At 42.9% G+C, this 25,755-nt stretch overlaps 1 long non-coding RNA gene across 1 annotated transcript; it reads left to right on the top strand.

Annotated features, from left to right (window-relative positions):
• Positions 1–1,395: 1,395 nt before the first annotated feature.
• LOC129656332 (uncharacterized) lies at positions 1,396–2,685 on the top strand. Its single transcript, XR_008716327.1, has 3 exons — positions 1,396–1,517; positions 1,917–1,996; positions 2,456–2,685. It is a non-coding gene; the product is annotated as an uncharacterized LOC129656332 (long non-coding RNA).
• Positions 2,686–25,755: the final 23,070 nt, after the last annotated feature.

The raw sequence follows: 25,755 nt of genomic DNA, 5'->3' as shown, positions 1-25,755 counted from the left end.
ACATTCCTCTGCTTGGTTGGTCATAACATAGCAGGGTGGTGTTTTGGGAAATCTCAATCATCACCCTTCCAGTTCTAACCAGCCTATGGTCTATGTGCTGGTGTCCAGTTTACAGTTAATTTCTTCCACCTGGTGGGGGTTTCAGCATCTGCAAAACAGCTCAAGAACATGACTCAGAATATTATCTATAGCCTAGAGAAGGCACTAAAAGTTCTTGACTTTGTTTTACGTATGTGAGAGTTGGACAATCAAGAAAGCTGAGCGCCGAAGAATTGATTATTTTGAACTATGATGTTGGAGAAGACTCTTGAGAGTCCCTTGGACTGCAAGGAGACCCAACCAGTCCATCCTAAAGGAGATCAGTCCTGAATATTCATTGGAAGGACTGAAGCTGAAGCTGAAACTCCAATACTTTGGCCACCTGATGTGAAGAGCTGACTCATTTGAAAAGACCCTGATGCTGGGAAAGATTGAGGGCAGGAGGAGAAGGGGACGACAGAGGATGAGATGGTTGGATGGCATCACTGACTCAATGGACATGGGTTTGGGTAGATTCTGACAGTTGGTGATGGACAGGGAGGCCTGGCGTGCTGCGGTTCATGGGGTCACAAAGAGTCGGACTCGACTGAGAGACTGAACTGACTGAACTGAACTATTGCTATTTGGTTTTGCTTGTCTGTTTTCCTTTGTTTTTCCATTTTCTTACTTCTCTGATTAAATTTGTTCTTTGGAACTCAGGGAAGCCCTTGCAGGCTAAAGCTCTTCTACAAACAAAAGGCAGGGGACACACGGCTTCTGTCCCCAGGAAGGTCCCCCAGGGTCCAGCTCCATTTTAACAGTGCGTTCTGATCTCTGTGGGAAGACACAGCAGAAGCCCTGGCAGGTCTCATCTGTGATCCTGCCTGAAAGGCGTTCTTCCCCTCGGCTAAGGAAGACAGGAGTCCAGGAGCCTCTGTAGAATCCCGGAACTAGAAGTCAGTTTAGCCTTTGGGGGACTTATGTTGCCATGAAGACACCTGGAGCCGACTTCGATTGTGCCTGTAACAAGAAATAAAGCAGTGGGAGTGAAAGCAGAGCCCGGGAAGCTGTATTTATTATTATTTTGTCTCACTTATTATTTTACTAATTGTTTTCCTTTTCTTTGTGGGATTTTACAGTCAACTTGCTTCTAAGGGTGACAAAAGGCAGCATTTCAAGTTCCTGGCTAAGAGATGCTGTGTTGAACAAGATCGGCTTTTTCTAAAGATGCTGAAGGGAGGGCAGGGAGTGGCTGGCTCTGATCTGGATCTCTAGCCTGAGGGGTTTTGCATTAGACCCATTGTTTATTCATGAGCTGTTGTTTTTTTTAAAAAACTATGAAGTACGTCTATTGCCTTGGGACAGATGCAGCACAGAAACTTATTAAGCAAGGCATCGCTGGTCTCAAATTCTTGGGTAATATGAAAACAACTGCTGTAGGTCAGAGCGTGCTGTCTCTGGCGTGACCTTGACTTCATCACCCACATGAAGAATCTCAGGTGCACCCAGGTTTCTCACGGCCCACACTCCCGCAAATGTCTTTCTAACTTCATAAAGAAAAATCTTCGCTTTGCCAGTCATGAAAGCTTTATTTTGCTGCTTCCCCCTCCCCCGCCATTATGCAATTCGCTTTAAAATATTTAGATACACTCTCAAATCCTACATCCCGGTTTCCCATCCTCTATAACTCTAGGAAACCCACATTCAGGCAGCCCTGAATTATACATGAATACAAATAATGATGCAAACCCCAAAATACCTCCTTTCATAATGCAAGGTTGAACCGTTCCTTTGGATAATGACAAAACTTTACAGAGTGAAATTTTGTAATGGTTTTCATGTGTGTGTGTGTCAACTATTGAAGCGTGCCTACAAAACTGAACTGAGGAATTTTTCAGAAAGGAAATCATCAAAGAGGCCTCCAGAGTTGGCGGGAGCTCAGAGGAGCCCTTCGAAGGAAGAAGTGTGACAAATTCTTGTAAATATAGGCATAGTTAAGGTGTCTGTGATTTTAGCTAAAAAGAGAATGTATAGCTCTTTTGCTTGCCTTTGAAAATATTGCTTATTTTTAACAATCCACACCGTGAATTCTTCCTTAGATTTCTTTAGTGGAATTTATGTAACAGAATTTAAATCTAGGTTCATCTTATCCAGAGATACTGTTTATTAGAAAGTGAAAGAAAGTGAAGTTGCTCAGTTGTGTTCGACTCTGTGACCTCATAGACTGTAGCCTGCCAGGCTCCTCTGTCCATTGGATTTTCCAGGCAAGAATACTGGAGTGGGTTGCCACTTCCTTCTCCAGGGGATCTTCCTGACCCAGGAATCGAACCCAGGTCTCCCACAATGCAGGCAGACTCTACCATCTGAGCCACCAGGGAACTGTTTATTAGAAGCCTCATGTATTTAATTTGTTTTGACATTGATTTTCTATGTTCAGGGTCCAGAGGACAAGTCTGAAGTTGTCAATAGAGTGAAAATGGGATCTAGAATCTTCCATTGAAAAGTATCTTTGAGCTCATTCATGACAGCCTCCTGCCATTGTACCCACAGCCAGCCTCTGCCTGGACACTTGGCAGACAGGAATCACATGGTGAGTCTCGGTAATGGAAGGGTGTCCCTCAGGAAGGAAGAATCTCTCCAGGTGCAAAGGGCAACGGTGTTCAGTGGCTGCTGTTTAATCTCACTGTCAGGTTTTGAGCACTTGGGGCTAACTATACATTTATCCATGTATGTGTATTCTTTTATGCTTTCCCTTATACATTCTTTTATTATAACAAAAGTGCATCGTGCTCACATAACAATACAGATTTCATTTTGTTTTGTTTTTTTTTGAAGCCACAAGAACTTTATTAAAACTGAGTGGTTCTGTTTGCACAGCATTTAGGAGACCAGTGGGAGAGTAGGCAGGGGTCAGGCTAAAAGGGTCTTGGATATAAGGGATTTTGAATTTATCCTGTAGGCTTGCTGATGCTATAAATCAAGCACAAACATGACACAAGCAGACTGTCGCCTCTCCTTGTCACAGAGCCGTGAGCATTTCTGTTACAGCATTCATTACAAATGCCTGGGTTGTGCATCCTTTGAACAATACAGATGTTGCAAGGATAATGAGAATAACCCTTTACTAGTCTTTCCTAGCATTTTTCATAAATAATTTACACTTTGTGCTGTTGTACATTTACTCTGCTTTACTATAATCAATTACAAGTTTCTTGAGAAAGCTTATAGAGAAGTTAGTCCTCAATTTTTCATGATTTACATATATAGATGTATAAAATGCAAATGTTTGATATCATACTAAATGCATGTTCATTTCACAACTTTCTTTTTCAGGCAAATAGCATTTAAATTAAAAACTAAGAACTCTTTTGGAAAGAAAAAAAATATTCTAGAAACTTACAATCAACTAGTTAATCCAACTGAAAGCTAAATTGTAGCCTCTTGACAGCCAAGGAAATAAGGAAATCAAGACAAGTTTTACATTTCTCATTATGTGATCAGACAAAGCCAACATGGTTTTGAAAAGAAACGTTTTCCTGACACTAAAACATAGAATACATTAGAATACATTAATACATTAAATGCACATAAAATACATTAAACTGATTCTCATACATGTTCAGGAATATAAGACAATCAATCAATCAAATAGTGTCTTTCACTGGGATTTTGCAAAAGTGGAGAAAGATTCTACATGTGACTGTATGGCTCTTCCTCCACAACAACAAAATACCAAAAAACTCAAAACTGAAGTTGTTTTGTTGTTGTTCACTCACTAAGTCATATCTGACTCTTTGCAGCCTCATAGACCGAAGCTCGCCAGCCTCCTCTGTCCTCCACTATCTCCTGGAGTTTGCTCAAATTCATGTCCATTGATTCAATGGCGCTGTCTAACCACCCCATCCTTTATTGGCCCCTTCTCCTTTTGCCGTCAATCTTTCCAGCATCAGAGTCTTTTCCAATGAAAAGTTATTCACATCAGGTGGCCAAAGGAGTGGAGCTTCAGCATCAGCATCAGTCTTTCCAATGAATATTCATAGTTGATTTCATTTAGGATGGACTGGTTTGATCTCCTTGCTGCCCAAGGGACTCTCAAGAGTCTTCTCCAGAACCACAGTTCAAAAGCATCAATTCTTTGGCACTCATCTTTCATTATGGTCCAACTCTCACATCAGTACACGACTACAGGAAAAACCATAGCCTTGACTATATGGACCTTTGTCACCAAAGTGACGTCTCTGTTTTTCAATATGCTATGTTCGCCATAGCTTTTCTTCCAAGGAGCAAGTGTCTTTTAATTTCATGGCTGCAGTCACTGTCTGCAGTGACTTTTGGAGCCCAAGAAAATAAAGTCTGTCACTGTTTCCATTTTTTCCCCTCATCTATTTGCCATGAAGTGATGGGGCCAGATGGCATGATCTTCATCTTTTGAATGCTGAGTTTTAAGCCAGCTTTTTCACTCTCCTCTTTTGTCTTCATCAAGAGGCTCTTTAGTTCTTCTTCGCTTTCTGCCATTAGGGTGGTGTCATCTGCATATCTGAGGTTATTGATATTTCTCCCTACAATCTTGCTTCCAGCTTGAGCTTCATCCAACCCAGCATTTCACATGATGTACTCTACATTTTATAAGTTAAATAAGCAAGGTGACAATATACAACCTTGATTCACTTCTTTCCCAATTTGGAACCAGTCCATTGTTCTATGTCTGGATCTAACTATTGTTTCTTGACCTGCATACAGATTTCTCAGGAGGCAGGTAAGATGGTCTGGTATTCCTATCTCTTGAAGAATTTTCCACAGTTGGTTGTGATGCACACAGTCAAAGCCTTTAGCATAGTCAGAAGCAGATGTTTTTCTGGAATTCTCTTGCTTTTTCTATGATCCAGCAGATATTGGCAATCTGATCTCTGGTCCTCTGCCTTTTCTAAATCCAACTTGTACATCTGAAAGTTTTCAGTTCATGTACTGTTGAAGCCTAGCTTGAAGGATTTTGAGCATTACCTTGCTTGTATGTAAAGTGAGTGCAATTGTGTGGTAGTTTGAACATTCAAAGGCATTGTCCTTTGGGATTGGAATGAAAACTGACAAGAGGAATTCACACCACTAGATAGCTCTTCTCTGCAGACCTCTAGAAGTCCTCAGAGAAAGATGGGGGTGGGTCAAGAGGCAATGAGAAACTCACACTCCTGGTGCAGCTTGGTGGAGAGGAGCTGCAGCCTCTGAGATAAAGACATGATGCTCCACCCAGACCTTCTCTCCCTCTCCACTGCAGAGCTTAACAGAATCAAACTGGAAACCAACAACAGAAATACGATATCTGGAAAATCACTGAAAGTTTGGAAATCGAACAGCACACTTCTAAGTAATCCCATAGGTCAAAGAGGATGACACAACAAGAATCAGATTAGATTTTGAAATGAGTGAAAATAAAAACCATATTAAAATTTGTAGGATGCAGCCAAAACAGCACTTAAAAGGAAATTTATAGTGTTCAATGCTCATGTTAGAAAAGAAACAACGTCTCAAATCAGAGACTTAAGGTTATATTTTAAGGAACTAGAAAAAGAAAAGCAAATTAAACCCAGTGCAAGCAGAAGAAAATAAATAATAATGTTAACAGCAGAAATCAATAAAATTGGGGACAGAAATACAATCAGGAAATTCAGTAAAACCAAACGTTTGTTACTTAAATAGTCAATACATCTGTTAGACCGAAGAGGGCAAAATAGAAGCAAATATTATCCATTTTAGGAATTTGAAAAGGGAATATCACATTGTTAAAAAATGGTTGTTCAAACTTCAGGATGTATATACTCAGTGAGGGAAAAGCCCTCCAACCAGTCATTCAAATGAAAGCTGAGGAACTGAATCACGTTGGTTCCGATAAGCCTGTTCTGGGTCGTGTGTTCATCACTGAACCAGGGGGTGCAAAGTGTTGACTGGCTTCCTCCACAACCCATGCTCAGTCCTAAAATCTGAGACAGAGTCAGCCTCACCTATGACCCATGGTCTGAGAAGGATAAAGTGGATGTAGGCTGTCAACAAAGAGGTAGGTCATATTCAAGAAAAGATGAACTGTCCAGGGACTTCCCTGGTGGTCCAGTGGCTAAGACTCCATGTTCCCAATGCAGGGGACCCAGGTTCAATCCCTGGTCAGGGAACTAGATCCCATACACCCAACTAAGAGTTCACATACCTCAAGCAAAGATCCCACATGCTGCAACTAAAACCTGGCATAGCAAAGTAAACAATACTTATTTTTTTTTTTATTTTTTATTTTTAAACTTTACATAACTGTATTAGTTTTGCCAAATATCAAAATGAATCCGCCACAGGTATACATGTGTTCCCCATCCTGAACCCTCCTCCTTTCTCCCTCCCCATTCCATCCCTCTGGGTCATCCCAGTATAACAACACTTATTTTTTTAAAAAAATGATGAACTCTCCATAGATGGGCAGATGGTGGGCAGAGACCGTCTCAGAGTTTACAGTAAGGAGAGTGGAGCATTCTTGGGAGGGCTCTTGGTTCCATGGAAGACTGGCTCTTCCATATCTGTCAGAGCAGTGTCAGGACCAGAAGTGACAACCTTGCTGCACTCCAACACCCACATCCCGATCCCAGAGTTGACTGACGGTTCATTCCTATGGCTCCCTGTCAAATTTCCCCAGAAATGGGGAGCTCCTGACTTTGCAATCCCTAGGGACAAAATGGAGGCGGCGGTAGTTTGCAGCTAGAGGAAGAAGCTAACCAGGAGAGATTCAGGATATTTTCCATGAGGGGGCCCCTCTCATTGTCCGCGTCCACTGTGTTGGTCTCAGCCATCAGCATAGTTAGGGCTATCAAGAGACCCATCTTATAAAAAGGGCCACCTTGCACCCAAAATGAGATGTTGATTCGTCTTTTCATATCCCTTGCCTTTGCCAGACCCAAAGAAGAATGGGTAAGAGACATAGGGCTGTTTTCCTCAGTTTAATTTATCAAGCAGTTGCCATGTGAACAGTTTTGTAATTAGTATTTCTTTCCTTGTTTCTGGGGGTATAATTGTGCTTCAGATGGCATACATCATCTTTTTGGCTTCATTAAAAAGAGCAGCGGTTTACTTATTAAATGGCACACGCTGTGTAGGAATTGAATGTTGACTGTCAGAATAGAACTGATTTTGTTAGAAGCACTGTTCCACTCCCAGTTATCAGAAGCCAGAACCTGGTTCTTTTCTCCAATTCCAATTCTTTTCGTATTCATTTAGTAAAGATGGCAGAAAACACAACATCCAGGCGGGATCTAAATTATGAATAACTCAGCTCAGATTGGCTCATATTGGGATGGGCCTCTGGATGCTTCTGAATTGTTGTTCTCTAGGTGTCAATAAATACCAGTTTGAGAATAAACTCATTAGGAACTAAGATGGTAAATGAGAAGAGGATGACTAATGTATGGCAGTGGGTAAGTCAATGGGCCATTGCTTAATTATTCAATGTTTCAAATGCTGAATTGCTTTTTCTATTGCCACAATAACCTTTGAAGTTAAACATTTCAAATTAGAAACATGTCAGCACAGGATGATAGTTGAGAAGAAGCCATGTGTAAATAAAAGAATGCTATGAGTGAAGGGAATTTTGAAAGCAGGGCTGAAGAAGAAAGGCTCCAGCCGTGTCCTCCACTGGTGAAGCTATCGGTATTGGCCCAACTTCAGGGACTGATAGCTGGGATTTTTTGCCTCATGGACAAGTTCAAAGGGCTGAGGGCTCCTCCAGCCACTTTCCAAGTGAATGACCATTCCTGGAGTCTGGGGGGTCAGGAAGACAGTGAGGAGGTCCAGGTGATGGGCTATTCTGTAGACTTCTGCAGACTTCTATCTTCTCTAGAAGCAAATGCTCACAAACACTGGAGTTCCAGGACAGAACTGGGGTTCAAAATCAGCATTTTGGACTGTGAAAAGAGGCTCTTGCAGATAGAGCTCATTGAGATCCATGGGGGCCTGGAACTGGTGCAGATGTAGCGCTGATGCTGTAGAAAACCCTTGAGAGGCCCTTGGACAGCAAGGAGGTCAAACCAGTCCATCCTAAAGGAAATCAGGCCTGAATAGTCATTAGAAGGACTGATGCTGAAGCTGAAGCTCCAATACTTGGGCCACCTGATGCGAAGAACTGAAAAACTGACTCAATAGTAAAGACTCTGATGCTGGGAAAGATTGAAGGCAGGAGGAGAAGGGGACGACAGAGGATGAGATGTTTGGATGGCATCACCGACTCAATGGACATGAGTTTGAGCAAGCTTCAGGAGATAGCGAAGGACAGGGAAGCCTGGTGTGCTGCAGTCCATGGGGTCGCAAAGAGTTGGACACGACTTAGCAACTGAACAACAAGCTCTGTATCCAGCCTGACACCTGAGTGTGATGTGTCCAAATGAAACCTCCCCATCAAGTGTCTGGTTCACTGGGGCACATCAGCACACTCACCCCTACCATGTCAGTGGGAACTAGATCTCTGGCCCTGCTGACACATATTTTTCAAAGCATGATTCCAGTCCCAAAGACTGTGCTGTGGGCAGGTGCTCTGAGATCCTAACATCAGCCAAAAGTAACAGTCAGACCATCTGATGGGGAGGCTTGTGGACTTGGCCTCTCCAGGCATCAGAGTCTTGCTTTTAAAGCTGCATCTTGGATCTAAGACTTTAGGAGATGTTTCTTGTGTAAGTCATCAAATTTGGTGCCATGTTGATGAAACTCCACCCCTAAAGACACACAGAACTCTGAAGAAGCTGACAAATGATCTGTTAGCTGTATCTCCCCATGGTCTGTCATCTCTGACCCATGTTCTTTTTCGCTTCAGCCAGTGTATCTCTATAGCCTCTTGGCAATAGAGATTTAATCTAATACAGCAGGGGAGAAATTTTAGGCCAACCCCTCCCCAAATTCATTTATTTGAGGGTAAACTCAAAGGAATTCTTTTGTTTTTGAAATTATTAAAACAAAATTGCAGGCTTTGTCTTGATATCCATCTTTTGGCTTTAATGTTGCCTAGAAACTACCTCCCAGCGTTGGCTGGCAACTCGATTTTCAGGTCAGGAAAGTTTTCTCTAATACCTTTTATTATTGTATCACTCTCATTTCTAGGGCATTCTTTGTTGGGAGTAGCTTTTATTTGCGGACAGGATCACTTTGATTAGTTCTCTGCCTCTATTATCTTATTTTTCTCATCTTTTTAATCTCTTTATTCATTTCCTCTGTGCTCTTAGGAGGTTGTTCAAGTTTATCTCCAGCTTTGCTGATTTGATTTCCTTCAATAACGAGCTTGAGTTCTTTTTCCCCTCTCAGTGTGAATTTAATATTTGCCTCCATTCTTTCTATCTACAGGCTTGTTTCTGGGACTGTTCCCTTATTATCTTTCTATGGAGAATTAAACTGGAGCTGCGTCTTCTGAGTCAGACAGAGAATACTGAGCGGGTGTTTTCTAAAAATTCTCTCTGTTTAACAGAGTACATATGTCTGTTTCATGGGAGCACTTTTCTCCTGAGGGTAGGGAGCTGGGTCCAGGACCCAAACACCCTTAGGGCCAGACTGGCATCTGAAGTGAGTGGAGATGCTGGTGGAAGAACAGAGAGAGGCTCTTGTTGACAACCATCAGCAGAAGCTGAAGCATCAACAGTTTCCTATTTCAAGGTGAACTCTTCTGAATGAAATGTTAGGCCAACTCGGGGAGGCCCAAATGCAACCTGCTTCCCGGCCAGGGTTCTACCCCTAAGCCTGTTTTCAGTGTAGCTGCAGCAGAAAGGCCTTCTCCTGTGCACAGAACTTTCCATGAGGTTCCATTTGGTCCCTGCTGAATCACCCTGGAGGAAAGAAGGCTTTCCCAGGCCCCTTGATGGGGGACAGAATGCACAGATGGGTCGGGGCCCCCACCCATCTGCCTGGGAGCAGACGACTGGTTTCAGAAGACGTCGCCTGTAAAATAAGAGTAAGAAAAGTGGTGATTGAGACCATGGTTCACACATGGCATGGACCGGGTGCCAGGTAGGCCAAGGCCCCCTTTGGATGCCACCCTTCCTCATGAAGCACTCAGCGAGGGGTGGGGAGTGGTCGATTCCCCCTAAGTGTTTGTGATTTTCATTGTTGTTGCTGATATATTCATGCCCGGAAGGCCCAGGTCCTGTTGCTCTGAGAAGCGATTAGTACAGCTCCAGGGACGCACCTGGCCAGCATCAGTGCTGACGCCCCCCTCTCCTCCCCCCTCCTCCTTCTGCTCCCCGCTCCCCTTTCCCTTCACCCCTTCTTCTTCTTCTTCACCAAGTCCTTTTCCTCCTCCTACTCCTGTGACTAGCAGCACATTTTCCCAGGATCCTGAGGCCAGAGCACACAGACAACAGCTGAGTAGGCTTTTGACCAGTAATAAGAGCAGGCACTGGGCTAGATGCTATGCACCAATGCTTTTTAATTTTTCAACCAACTTGCAGAGCTGGGAGAGTTTTTTTCTTCCTCATATTCATGTAGAAAAATGAAACTGAGGCTCTGTGAGGTTAAATAAAAGATTTATAACTGGACTGAATAAGAGGACAGAAAATTCCATATTAAATTTAGCAAGGCAGAGGCTGTTGGGAACCCTGAAAGCAGCAGTTTGAATGGAATGACAAAGGTGGAAATCACATTAAGATGGGCTGCAGAGGAAATGAACATTTTTATATATGGCAAAAATAATCATAGGGAAGTAAGCAAACTATAGGCTAAGAAAACAATTTATGAGGTAGGAGGGACATAGGATTCATTGCACTAATCTACAAAAGTCTTTTATAAAAGTGAGAAGACACTTGAGAGTCCCTTGTACAGCAAGGAGACCAAACCAGTGAATCCTGAAGGAAATCAGTCCTGAATATTCATTGGAAGGACTGATGATGAAGCGGAAGCTCCAATACTTTGGTCACCTGATGGGAAGAGCCGAATCACTGGAAAAGCCCCTGATGTTGGGAAAGATTGAGGGCAAGAGGGAGAAAGGGGCGACAGAGGATGAGATGGTTGGATGGCATCATTGACTCAATGGACGTGAATTTGAGCAAACTCTGGAAGATAGCGAAGGACAGGGAAGCCTGGCGTGCTGCAGTCCATGAGGTCAAAAAGAGTTGGACTCGACTGAGCAACTGAATGACAACAACAAAGTGAGAAACAAAAAAATTATAGTTAAATACAAAAATAGTTAATGAATATGATCAGGCAATACATAGAAGAAATCCAACCCATTGATAAACAAGTTTGAAAAGCTGAAATTAAATCTGATCACCTATTTTCACTCGCTGATATAAGCCAGGTTTAGAGAGGATAAAAAAAGAGATAAGATTTCCTTCTTGCTGGTAGGAGTATGAAACACTATAACCTCTTAAAAATGTAATCTAGAGCATTTTTTAAATTTTAAAACATTTATGTCCTTGACTGATCAGTTCTGCACTTATGAGTATTATACACTCATGCCCATAGGATGGGTCGGTGGTGCCATTTCCTAGCTTGTAATTCTTAGACAAATTAATTTCAACCGGCCTCAGTTTCCTCCTCAGTAAAATAGGGATAACTAAAGTACTTAACTCATGAGAATGTTGTGAAAATTTCAGCTTCTCCCTAAGTCACTGGGTTCTGGTCCCCAAAACTGGGTCCTCAGAGAAGAATCTGACCTCATACTGGGGATTTCCTCCAGACTCCTAATGATCATTTTTGATGCTTCTTTTTGCAGAGATGGGTGTCACCCTTGCTGTCTGCCTGCTTACTTTCCCCTTGGGAAGCCATGTTGAAATAAATGTCTCCAGAGTTTTCTGCCAGTCTGAGCCTTCTGGCTCGCTTCCCAACCTCACCAATCGTGATAACAATGCACCTGACTTCTGGTGATTGGGTGCTGCCACTTCATCTATTATTTTGGTTTCTGTGGTTCCCACTGCTGTCAGTGAACCCAGGTCTAAAGGCATCTCCCATTACCAACACAGGTAAATGGAGGAGAATTACCTCTGTGCCTCTCAGTGTTCCTGGACCCCACCCCGCCGCCAGGCAGCACCCCTTTTACTGTGCTGATAGCTCATGTCCCCTCAGGGACTTCCTGGGAACACTGTTGTCTGGTAGGTTTTCTGTCTTATATCCTGTGTAAGATAGACCTGACTTCTCCAAAGTCTCTCTTGGATTCCCCATAAATTCAACAAAGCCTCTCAACTCTGGCTAAAGGAAACTTGAATAGTCCTTGGCCCCAGACTCCTGGCTTTGGAGTGGGACCAGCTCCCACTCCACTCTACTCCCAGTAAAGTCCCTTTGATTTTGGCTAAGCACCCACTTGGGGCTTCCCTGGTAGCTCAGTTGGTAAAGAATCTGCCTGTAAAGTAGGAGACCCTGGTTCAATTCTTGGGTCAGGAAGATCCCCTGGAGAAGGGATAGGCTACCCGCTTCAGCATTCTTGGGCTTCCCTGGTGGCTCAGATGGTAAAGAATCCGCCTGCAATGTGGGATACCTAATTTCAATCCCTGGTCAGGAAGATCCCCTGGAAGAGGGCATGGCAACCCACTCTAGTATTCTTGCCTGGAGAATCCCATGGACACAGGAGAGTGGTGGGCTACAGTTCATGGAGTCGCAGAGAGTTGGACATGACTGAGCAATGAACACACATGGCCTTGTGTAAGTGTTGAGACTTTTTTTTTTTTTAATCATTACTTGGAAACTGTTCTTTTTCAGAAATCATTCTCATCCAGCCTGTGAAGTTTCCACCTAAACACGTGCCTTCAGGAACGCTCCTCCTCGGAACAGACATGAGGAATCGCTACAGAGGAACACTCATGTAAGGAATGTGGAAAACCCTTTAACACAGGCATTTGCAGTACTGAGCAGAAGGTGAAGAGACTCAGTGCAATTACCATGAGAAAGCCTTGGATGCCTAACAGCCATGAGGATTTATCCTGGAGAGAACGTCCCACTGAATGTCACAGGATTGGCAAGCCTCCCATTTCCCCACATTCCATAAACTGCGAAAACTCACTGCAGAGAAACTTGTGAGCATAAAGAATGAGGGGATACCTTTGCTGGCATCTCTCACATTAGGAGAAATATGAAATTTCTGGATGCAAAATCTGGGAGTGGATTAATTTTGGAAAATCTTCCAGTGATTCCTGGCTTTGCTGACTTGTAAGAAGCCACGTGAGAAGGGAACCCCAAGAAGGCCCTCAATATGAGATTGTTTCAGCTCTTCTCTGAGTGGCCATTGAATAATTTAAACTCAGAACAAAAAGTGTAAATGTTGCGTGTGGTATTACCTGTATCAGCGTCTCATCCTTAGGCTGGGGCACTAGGTCACTGATGTTTCATCTTTTTATTAATACTTAAGTGTAAACATTTATGTCTGTGTCTATACCCTAAAATGGGCTTTCCCGGTGGCCCAGCAGTTAAGAATCCACCTGCCAACGCAGGACTCACAAGAGATGTGAGTTTGATCCCTGGGTCAGGAGGATCCCTTGGAGGAAGAAATGGCAAACCACTCCAGTATTCTTGCCTGGAAAATCCCATTGACAGAAGAGCTGGTGGCTGCAAAGAGTCAGACACAACTGAGCGACTGAGCACACATACTCAAAACTAAACCTTCAACTATGTTTCATTAAAAAAAAAAAAAAGTCTAGGACATACTGGCAGTCCAGTGCTTAAAACTTCACCTTCCAATGCAAGGGGTGCAGGTTCAATCCCTGGTCAGGCAGCTAAAAATCCCACATGCCTGTTGGCCTAAAAAGCAACACATAAAACAGAAGCAATATTGTAACAAATTCAATAAGGACTTTAAAACTGGTCCACATTAAAAAAGTAATCTCTAAAAAAAAAGTCTGATTTTCAGTCAAAGACTCCGAGGGATGCCTACACATATTTCTGTGCCTCATTACTGGGTAGCTCCTCCCTCTCAGGACCCTGGTTCACAAGTTCTCGTTATTTTGCAGTGGCTTCTTGGCTCCGCCAGAGTAGCAGGTTCTGCTGGAGTCCCCCCTCCATGACCGTTGGTCCTGGGAGGGAGCCCAGGTGATAACAGGGCCGCCTCGCTGGCTACCCCTTCCTCAGGGCTCCGTTGCTACATTTTGAGCTGTCCAATCTGACAGCTATGTTCTGTATTTTGTCCAAGTCTCTAGTTGTCTACTGCAGGAGAGCTGTTCTGACCACTTCCTCCCTGTGGCCAGAAGCAGCAGCCTGGAGATTTTCTATTACACGTTCTAATGCTGCTACTGGTAATAGGGTTGTTGCTGCCTTTTAAACACTAATTGTCTTGAAATTCTGCCAAACTCTCCTAATAACCTCCGTGGCTTATCTGGACCTTCTCTTAAGAATTTTTTTTTTAATAAACTATTATATGCAAATGAACATAGTGCTTTGTCTTCCTTTCCAAACCCTATACTTCTTATTTCTTTTGCTAGGCGCCAGAGTACATTTTGAATGGTGATGATAAAGGGTACTCTTCCTTTGTTCTGGACTTCAGTGTTGATGCGTCTAGAGACCATCCTAATGGTTAGTTAGGATTAACCCTAATCCAAACGCATTAGGATTAGTGGAGCTATAGGCTTTTAAAGTTTCTTCTTGTTCCCAGTTCCATAAGAGTTTTTAAATCACAAGTGTGTGTTATTTTGTGACTGACCTAGGTACTTCTTTTTAGATTTTCCTTTGCTTTCCTATTATTCTTTTAACATGAATGTACTTCAATAATACGTTTTCCTCTTTTGAAATATATATTCATGGACTAAATCTGCATTATTTTTTTTATACAGTGTAGAGTTTGATTTGCCAAATTTTTGTTTAAAATGATCATAGCTTCATAAATGAGAGTGGTCCATCTTTTCTTTTCTTTCTACTCCCTGGTCCAGCTGGTGAAAAGGATTCCTGTTAATTTTTCAAGTGGATTTGGAGGATTTCCTTGTTTTTTTCAGTCTCTTAAACTGTTGTTTAAAATACATATTGTTAAATTAAATAATTTATTTATTTTAATTGGAGGCTAATTACTTTACAATATTGTAGTGGTTTTTGCTATACATTGACATGAATCAGCCATGGGTGTACATGTGTTCCCCATCCTGAACCCCCCTCCCACTTCCCTCCCCATTCCATCCCTCAGGATCATCCCAGTGCACTAGCCCTAAGCACCCGGTCTCATGCATCGAACCTGGACTAGCGATCTATTCCACGTATGGTAATATACATGTTTCAATGCTATTCTCTCAAATCATCCCACTCTTACCTTCTCCCACAGAGTCCAAAAGTCTGTTATTTATATCTGTGTCTCTTTTGCTGTCTCGCATATAGGGTCATCGTTACCATCTTTCTAAATTCCACGCTGCTGCTGCTGAGTCACTTCTGTCGTGTCCGACTCGGTGCGACCCCATAGACGGCAGCCCACCAGGCTCCCCTGTCCCTGGGATTCTCCAGGCAAGAACACTGGAGTGAGTGGCCATTTCCTTCTCCAATGCATGAAAGTGAAAAGTGAAAGTGAAGTCGCTCAGTCGTGTCCGACCCTCAGCAACCCCATGGACTGCAGCCTACCAGGCTCCTCCGTCCATGGGATTTTCCAGGCAAGAGTACTGGAGTGGGGTGCCATTGCCTTCTCCGCTAAATTCCATATATATGCGTTAATATACTGTATTGGTGTTTTTCCTTCTGACTTACTTCACTCTGTATAATAGGCTCCAGTTTCATCCACCTCATTAGAACTGTTTCTAATGCATTCTTTTTAATAACTGACTAATATTCCATTGAAAGTACGGCAAAGTGTACCATTGAAACATTGGATTCTGCTGTCTTAAAACAGAAATCTTTTGATTTCCAACCAGTACATTTTTTTTAATGTATTTTATTTTAACAAAAATTCCTAGGACTTCCCTAGTGGTCCAGTGGCTGAGACTCCATGCCCCCAACGCAGGGGCCAGGGTTCAGTCCCTGGTAGGAGACTAGACCCCACATGTCACCACTGGAAGAAGAACCCACACTCTGCGGTGAAGACCCTGAGCGCCCAAACTGGGACCTGGCACAGCAAATAAATAAATATTAAAAAGAAAAAAAGACTTTCTATTCCCTGTGATTTGGTGTTGGCAACAGAGAAGCAAGCAAGGTGCCCTCAAAGACCCAGGAGTCAGAACAACAGAGAGATGCTCTTCCTTTCTCTGGGAGGGGATTGCTTCAAGGTCATCTCCCCAGGGGGTGGCGTTCCATTCTCTGGTGGTGGTCAGGACGGTGGGGGCGGGCATGGTGGGGGGTGGGCGGTGGCTGATAGACAAATTTCCCCTTGAGTACCAGCTGCATCCCCCAAAACTCCTGTCCAGCTGTTTTGCCTCCCTAAGAGCCTGGCACCCAAGCTTTCTCTGTTTATACCTCACACACCTGATGGTTCTTGCTTTCGCTCCACACAAGATATCACTAGGAGAACCAGTGCCCTCGCTGGAGAGGAAAGCTCCAAGTGTCCAGTGGCATCAGCTGCCCCCATTGTGGTGCTCTGTGAGGTGATGAGAGACTAGGAACCATGTGTCTTCCTTTCTGTGTTTTTTTTTTGTCTTTCTGGATTTTACTTTGCAGTGTGACACTGTGAAAGGTGTTCCGAGTTCTGTTTAATTGTATTCTTCTGGAAATCTTTGTATTTTTACTGTCATCAAATCTGTTGGAATAAAGTTGCATGCAGCAGTCTCATGGTTTTTAAATAAATCCACTCCATCATTCTAGCCCCATTTTTATTCCTTGCTTGTTTTCGTATCTCTTTTTTCCTTTTAAATGATCAGTGTTATTTTACTGACTTTTTAATCAATTGGCTTTTGAGTCTGTTGATTCTTTTTATTGTTTATTTTTCATCTGATTAATATCTGCTTTTATGTTTTTATTTTCTTTTTGTATTTTTAGGCTTGAGTGCCTTTCCTGTTAACGTGAAACAAAACTCATTTGTTTAAGAACTCTATTTTTAATAAATGCATCAAGGCTATAATTTAAACCCCAAGTACCAATTTAGCTATATCCTTCAAGTTTTGCAATATATAGTATTTTCATGCTATTCAGTTTTAGATACTCTATAATTTTCACTGTGAATTTATCCATAATCCATGAGTTATTAATAAATGTATGTTCAAGTGTCCCCATTTCTGGGGAGGAAAAAGTGTTATCTACAAAGTTCTTTTATTGTTAATTTTCAGTTTTATTGCTTTATGCTTAGCAAACATGATTTGAATTTTATTGATTCTCTGAAATTTATTATAAATTTCTTTACAATTTAATGCATAATCAAGTCTATAAAATCTTCATTGTGTTCTTGAAAATAATATCTATTGTATATTTGGAGTCATGGGAGATTTTATATAAATTCTGTTCATTTTAATTTTATTGGTTGTAATTTTTATCTTGCATGCTGAAGGTCAGTTTCTAATACAGAAGTGTTGAAATCTCTCTCAAGGTTTAAAGTTCAGTATATTTTGAGGAGGCATGGTTAAGGCATTCAAATACTTGATTCTTCTGATTGGGTTGTTCCTATTAGCAATATAGAATAATATATTTAGTAATATATAGTGTCCTTCTTTATCCCCCCTAATATTTTTCTACTTTACTTTTTACGAATAAAACGTATTTGTTGATTTTTTATTTATCAGCTGTGCTGGGTCTTCGGGCTGCACGGGCTTGTCTCTAGTTGTGGCAAGTTGGGGCTACTATCCAGTTGCAGTCTGCAGGCTTCTCACCACGCTGACGTCTCTTGCTGTGGAGCACAGGCTCTGGGACATGTGGGATTCAGTAGTTGCAGCACGTGGGCTCCAGAGCACAGGCAAAATAGTTGCAATGCATGGACTTAATTGCCCCACAACCTGTGGGATATTCCCATACAGGGATCGAACCTGTGTCTCCTGCATCGGCAGGCAGATTCTTTACCTCTGAGCCACGAAGGAAGCCCTGCTTTTTACTTTAAATTCTCTTTCGTCTAATAGTAATATTGCTATCCTTCAATTGCAACATTTGTAAGGCACATCTTTTCCTATCTTTTTATTTAAACATTTCTGTGCAGTTTTATGTTTCCTTGTGTTTAAGTAGTATTAGCTACAATTTAAAATGCTTTTACCTGCTAATCCCTATCTTTTAACTGACAAGTCTAATCCATTTATGTTTGTTGAGATTATATGTTTAGACTAATTTCTCCCATCTTATGTTGATTTTCTACTTACCTTCTTTCCTCTTTTCATTTTTGTCTTTTTCTTCTTTTTACTGAATTAATGAAGTTTTCTATAGTCACCTTTCTCTTCTTTTTCCCCTCTATTGATGAGTCATATGTTATATTTTTATTAGCCTAGTGATTGCCAATAAAGTTTTCACTTAACCATAAGGTTTTTTTCCTAGAAAATTCTACAGTAATTCACTCTATCCTATCTCAAATTATGGCAAGAATTTTGTCATACTTATGCCCCTTAAAAACCCTAAAGTTTTATTATTATCCTTAACACTTTTTATTTTATCCTCTTTTAAAACACAGACACACAAATTACTTCTATAGTCAATAATAGGCTACACTTCCTGCTGTATTTATATTGATTTCTGGGCTCATCTTTCCTTCAAGTATGCCATTGTACCTCCTGTACCTAAACTCTCCTTGCTCAATGTATCAATGCTGTTAGTGAAATGTGACAGAAAATGCCTTTAACTTATTAAATAAAAGGAATTTATGTAAAAGATATTAGGATATATAGAATGGATAAACAGTAAGTTCCTACTGTATAGCTCAGGGAACTATATCCAATATCCTGTGATAAACTAATGGAAAAGTATATGAAAAAAGAGTATATGTATATATATGTGTGTATATATATACACACATATATTATAGCTGACTCACTTTGCTGCACAGTGGAAATTAACACAAGTGAACACATTGTAAATCAACTATACTTCAAGCACTGAAAGATATATATAGTTATGTGTAAAATAGTGGGAAGTTGCTAGATGACACAGGGAGCTCAGCCTGGCACTCTGTGATGACCTAGAGGGGTAGCATGTAGGGAGGGGAGGGAAGCTCAGGAGGGAAGAGATATATTTACAGACACCAACACAAAACTGTAAAGCAATTTTCCACCAATTAAAAAATGAAGTTGAAAACTACATCAACTATATTTGAGTAAAATTAAAAATACATTAAGTAGGAGGAGAAGGCCACAAGGAGGCCAAGTTTCTGGGAATCATGGACAAAACCATCCAAAGAGCTGATCAGATGGGAAAACCGCCTCCGCTGCCCGCAGTAGGCACTGAATAGGGCAGTTTCCGCAGCAGCCAGGTGTGCGAGGACCCAGAGCTGGCTGCAGCTGCTGCCTCTCAGACTGTCCCCCTGAAGGGTGTCACCTTGGGAGCCCACCCCCAAGACGTGTGGCGTTATACCTCCCTGCTACAGGATGGGGTATGTACATAATTTTGCAGAATTCTTATGCACAGGAGATTTGTATCTTCTCCTCCATTTACTTATTAATTCAATCATTTATATCAGCATGGATTCATGGGTATTTATCATCTACTTTGGATTATAATTCAAAGCTACTTAGACCTGGGTTCAATCTCTGGGTTGGAGAGATCCCTGGGATAAGGGAAAGGCTGCCCACTCCAGGATCTGGCCTAGAGAATTCCATGGAGAAGTCCATGGGGGTCACAAAGAGTTGGACACGACTGGGCGGCTTTCACTTTATTTTCTTGTTTGAATTACTCAAACTTTGGCTATAGGGAGCTCTTTCACTTGATTCTTGTGGCTCTTTGACATAAATTTATTATTTTGGTGCTTCCTTACCCTCTGGCTCTGCAAAATGCTCACGTTCATCTTGGTATTTCCTGCTGCAGGCTTGGAATTGCATTTCCAAGGAGCCTTGGTTCCTGGTATTGGAGAATGGTAGAAGCCTGACATTCTGCAGTCCAAGGAGTCACAACAAGTCAGACATGACTTAACGACTGAACAACGACAACAATTAGAACCTAAGATATGGGGGTGACATGAAGTGTTCCAACACTTTTTAGAACCTCTCTTGGGACTGAAAGTGAATGACAATAATGATTTCTAATCATAACTCTGTGTTTAGTTTTAGGACTTAAAGACAGGCGCTTCTCTCTTCTTCAGCAGCAGCATTAAACAGCAAGTGAACACCGTTGGGAGGCACACAAAGCTAGTGGGAGTGATGGAATTCCAGTTGAGTTATTTCAAATCCTAAAAGATGATACTGTGAAAGTGCTACACTCAATATGCCAGCAAATTTGGAAAACTCAGCAGTGGCCACAGGACTGGGAAAAGTCAGTTTTCATTCCAATCCCAAAGAAAGGCAATGCCAAAGAATGTTCAAACAACGCACAATTGCACTCATCTCACATGATAGCAAAGCAATGCTCCAAATTCTCCAAGCCAGGCTTCAGCAATATGTGCACCATGAACTTCCAGATGTTCAAGCTGGATTTAGAAAAGGCAGAGAAATCAGAGATCAAATTGTCAACATCGTTGGATTATCAAAAAAGCAACAGAGTTCCAGAGAAACATCTACTTCTGCTTTATTGACTATGCCAAAATCTTTGACTGAGTGGATCACAACAAACTGTGGAAAATTCTGAAAGAGATGGGAATACCAGACCTGACCTGCCTCCTGAGAAATCTGTATGCAGGTGAAGAAGCAACTGTTAGAACTGGACATGGAACAACAGACTGGTTCCAAATCGGAAAAGGAGTACATCAAGTATGTATATTGTCACCCTGCTTATTTAATTTATATGCAGAGTACATCATGCAAAATGTTAGGCTGGATGAAGCACAATCTGGAATCCTGATTGCCAGGAGAAATATCGATAACCTCAGATATGCAGTTAATACCACCCTTATGGCAGAAAGCCAAGAACTAAAGACCCTCTTGATGAAAGTGAAAGAGGAGGGTGAAAAAGTTGGCTTAAAACTCAACATTCAGAGGATTTTCTACCAGGACACAGTAGCTATTCCATCTTCCTTATGTAGCAACCATGTAACATGTACCTTTGTGAGAAAGATACTCGCAGTTTTGGGTGAGAATTGCTTGAGAACAACAGTTCATGGTCACATCTTAGCATCTTTGTTCTGACAGAGGTTAAAAAAAAAAAAAAAAGTTGTTTAAAGTCAGTGAAGGGTTTCCCTGATAGCTCAGTTGGTAAAGAATCCATCTGCAATGCAGGAGACCCAGGTTCTATTCCTGGGCTGGGAATATCTACTGGAGAAGGGATAGGCTACCTACTGTAGTATTCTTGGGCTTCCCTTGTGGCTCAGTTGGTAAAGAAACTGCCTCCAATGAGGGAGACCTGAGTTCGATCCCTGGGTTGGGAAGATCCCCTGGAGAAGGGAAACGCTACCCACTCCAGTATTCTGGCCTGGAGAATTCCAAGGACTGTATAGTCCGTGGAGTCGCAAAAAGTCAGACATGACTGAGCAAATTTGACTTCACTTCACTTCAAGGTCAGTGATACTGGAGCAGACAAAGGGGAAATCTGAATGAGGGTCTCCCACAGCACGTAGAATTTAGGGACCTTTCCTGCACTGTCCTAGAGGAGAGGAAAGGACAGTCAGAAGATGTTGCAGGAAGAGATGGGAGTACTGGCAGGGGGTAGACGGAGACACAGCTGTCTCAGAGAGAGGATGGGGCAGCTCCGGGGGTGAGGGTAAAAAAAAAAAAGTTTTTACTTATTTGGTAAAGTAAGTGGGTTCATAAAAGACCGGCATGGGGAAGCGGCATTATATAACTTACGGAAGTGCGGTCCAGACGAGGCAGCTGCTCAAACGGGCCGTGCTGGGTGGGGCTATAGGAATAGTCGTGGACGCCTCAGGTCATCTCTAAAGGCTCAGACGTCATGGGTCAGCTCACAGATGCCCCATTTCTGGGCCCCTCAGCCTGCCTGACACCCGTGTGTTCGCTTTCACTCTGGAGGAAAGGATGTGCACAGAAAGTTGGTCCCAGTGGGGAGCACGGCAGCAGAAAGGCTGAGCTGGGAGGTGTTCTGGAAGGGCGAAGGGCATGAGCTGGATGCAGGAGGTGTCCGCTGAGAGCTCCCGGAGGAGGCTGACCTGAGGACGCGCAGGTGGGATGAGGAGAAGCCAGGAGTGCTGAGTGTGGGACGTGGCGATGCAGAGCCTTCAGCTCAGCGTCAGGAGGTGGACGCCCATGGGACAGGGTCCACCCAACATGGGGGCTTAGTGAAAGCCATTCAGAAAGCATCTCTGTCCTCAAGCAAAGGGCAGAGGCTGAGGTTCAAAGCAGCTTGGGTGAAACAGATCAACTCACAATAAGAAAGTGTTGACCTGGGGAATGCCAGAGTCCTGGGCTCACACGCAAGCAACGGGACCTTAGACAGTTAATTAACCTATCTGGCCCTCGGTCTTCTCATTTGATAATGAGATCATTTTTAGGTCCTCTCCTGAGTCAATAATTCTCATTTTTGACTCCGTGATCCAACACTATATCGGCAATTTCTCTACCAAGATGCAAGCCACGGGCCAGGGTTCATCATCTTGAAGCAGAGGGTCCTGATGCTGGGTCACACCAGTCTCCAGGGGATTTACTTTTTAGAATGCCTCATGTGGTTCCAATAAATGTCCAGAATTAGGAACCATTGCCCGAAAGCAGCGGTTCTCCAACTTGAGCATGCCATCAGAATATATCTGGAGGGCTTTTGGGACATGAGACACTGGGTCCCTCCTCAGCTTTTCTGACTCAGTAGGTCCAGAGTGAGACCTGAAAACTGGCATCCTAACAACCTCCCCAGTGATGTGCTGATGGCGTGTCATTTGGATAACATTAAATGGAAACACTTCTTGTTCCTAAGTAATGGAGCAGGATGGTGTTTTTGTATCTTTGTTTCTTTGTATCTTTCTTCCTTCCGTCCTTTCCTTTCTGTCTTTTCTTCTTCTTCTTTTCTTTTTTTTTTTTTTTGGACTCAATACAGGGAAACTGAAGAACATTTTGTTAAATGTGTGTTAGATGTTATTGCTAGCACGCACAATCCCAGTCAAGGTGATCTTGATCTGAATCTCAAGGAGTGACTTAGTAACTGCAATTTAATTATACCTGCCCGGAGGAAAGCTGGGAAAGCAGGTGAGGATTGGGTGTAGGGAGAACAGAAGGAAGCGGACCACACAGAGGTCGGCTGTGTGTGTGTGTCAATCACTGAACAGGACTGGAGCGGGGGGTGCATCTGGAGCTCACAGAGGGATGACCAGACTTCATGTGGTCACCACGCCATTGGTTCATCATTGCTGTTGTTCAGTCACTCGCTCATGTCCGAGTCTTTGCTACTCCATGGACTGCAGCACGCCAGGTTTCCCTGTCTTTCACTATCTCCTGGAGTTTGCTCACACTCATGTCCATTGAGTTAGTGATACAGTCCAACAGTCTCATTCTATGTCTCCCCTTCTCCTGCCCTCAGTCTTCCCCAGGATCAGGGTCTTTTCCAGTGAGTTGGCTCTTCACATTAGGTGGTAAAAGTACTGGAGCTTCAGCATCAGTCCTTCCAGTGAATATTCAGGGTTGATTTCCTTTAGCATTTACTGATTTGATCTCCTTGCAGTTTGTCTTTGGTGAGTGCCAATTTGTGCTGGACACTCTGCTAGGGGCTAGATTTAGGCAAGCACTAAGATAGACTTGGTCTCTAGTGGGCAAGATGGATGATTGGATGATCAAACAAGTAATTATGATAATGAGAGGTTATGACCAAGGATTTGCAGGAAGGTGTGGGGTCACATTGTAACCAAGCTGATTATCATCACTGTCAGTCCTTTAGAGAGGAGAACTGAGATGGATGAGCGGCAGCTAGATGGAAGGATGAGTAGATGGGTGGATGAATGAATGGACAAACAGAAGGAAAGAAGTAAGAAAGAAAAAAGGAAGGAAAAAAGGCTGATCCAAAAGTCAACAGCAGAATGTCCTTCAGTCCTGCATCCATTAAGCACATTTGTCACGTCTGCTGAGCCCCACAGTTGAGCCCCTCCTATGGAGCCTCAACTATCCTTGGGCCTGTGCATCTTATGCTTTATCTTTTCCCTTCTTTTTGGTTGCAGAAATCACCACATAAAATTCACCATGTCAGCCATTTAAAGCATACAATTGAGTGGCATTTAATATATTTATAATGTTTCCCAACCATCACCACTTACTGGCTCCAGATCATTTCATCACCCTCAAATAAACCCCACCCCATTAAGGAGGTCACTCTCATCCCTCCATCTCCCAAGCTTCCTGTCAATCACAATCTGCTTTCTGCTTCTGTGTATTTGCTTATTCTGGACTTTTCACGTAAGTGGAATCACATCATACATGTTTTTTGTAACTGGCTTACTTCTCTCACCAAGCATCATGTTTCCAAGGCTCATCTGTATTGTAGCATGTGTCAGGACCTCATTTGTTTTCATGACCGGATAATATTCCACTGTGTGGGTGGACCACATTTTGTCTGTGCGTTCATCAATGGATGGGCACTTGGGTTGTTTCTACCATTTGGCGATTGTGAATAGTGCTGCCATGAACGTTCATGTACAAGTTGTTGTGTGAACATGTATTTTCACTTCTCTTGGATTTATACTTCTAAGTGGAGAGAGTGGTAATTCCATGTTTAACTTACTGAGGAAGGTTCCTTTTTTTTTTTTTTTAATGCACTTCAGATTTAATTCTGGGTATGAAAGTCTGATGGATAAGGCCAAGGATCTGTGCTCCATGGTGGAGGTGTGATAGCTCCAGGTCATGCCTCTCTCCCAACCCATCCTCTGTGGGCACATCCTTAACTCAGCAAGACACGCCTGCCATCAGCCAGCTGCTGCCTAGGCTCACAGCTGAGTAGTGGGCCTTAGGAGGCTAGTTCTTGTCCAGCTGCATATGTGGTCCATGCGCATGTAGCAAGCTTTAACTTTGTATATTTCAGTGAATGCTGTCTCATGTTTTGAAGGGAATGAATGAGATATCAACCGACATCAGACAAGCTATTTACCAAGTGAAGTAAAAATTCCCTTCCAAAGAGTGTTCGAAGCATCTTTTGTAGGAAAGTGGTATGAGATGTTTAGGATAGAAAAAAGATTGAAAACATTTATCATGACAACTTCCAGACTTCTTTCTAGACGAAATGTAATACAGATAACGAGTTTACTGCCATATTCAGGTGGGGGTGAGTACCGCCAACTGAATGTGATGACTTCTTTTATCTCCTCTTGGGGAGGCAGTGGGGGCATGCCATGTCACGCCATTCCTTGGGAGGAGAAGATACACAGTGTTCATCTTCTCTCAAAAGCACAGAGTTTCTGGCAACATATAGGCAGTGAAACTCACTCAGGCCTCAGCGCTGCCGTTTTAATTACTCGCTGACTGGCTACCGACAGAGGCCCCAGGGGTCCGCACTGCTACTGACTCCCTCCACGCTCCTGCAGGCTCATCATCCACACAGCAGCTGCTGCTCCTCACAACGGGCGGGGCTGAGGGGCCTGGGCTTGGCTGCTGGCATCCCAGCTACCAGAGCAGGCCACAGTCTTTAGTGGAAGTCCAAGTGCAACATCTATCAAGACAGAGAAGCACATATGGCCTTCTTCTGTCTAGGGATGACTTCTGCCCAGGAGGCTTCATCAGACCTATCACCAGGCGACCGCTGGCCCAGAGAGACAGGTGCAGAGCAGGGCATCGCAGGAGTTGTGCTGACGGGAGCTGAGAGGGGCTCTTCTTGGCAGGGGGCATGTGCCCAGGGCTTGGAGTGCATGCTGACGCCAGGTTCCTTCAC

Source organism: Bubalus kerabau, chromosome 6, assembly GCF_029407905.1.
Source record: "Bubalus kerabau isolate K-KA32 ecotype Philippines breed swamp buffalo chromosome 6, PCC_UOA_SB_1v2, whole genome shotgun sequence".
Classification (NCBI taxonomy): Eukaryota; Metazoa; Chordata; class Mammalia; order Artiodactyla; family Bovidae; genus Bubalus; species Bubalus kerabau.
This window is presented reverse-complemented; position numbering and strand designations above follow the sequence as displayed.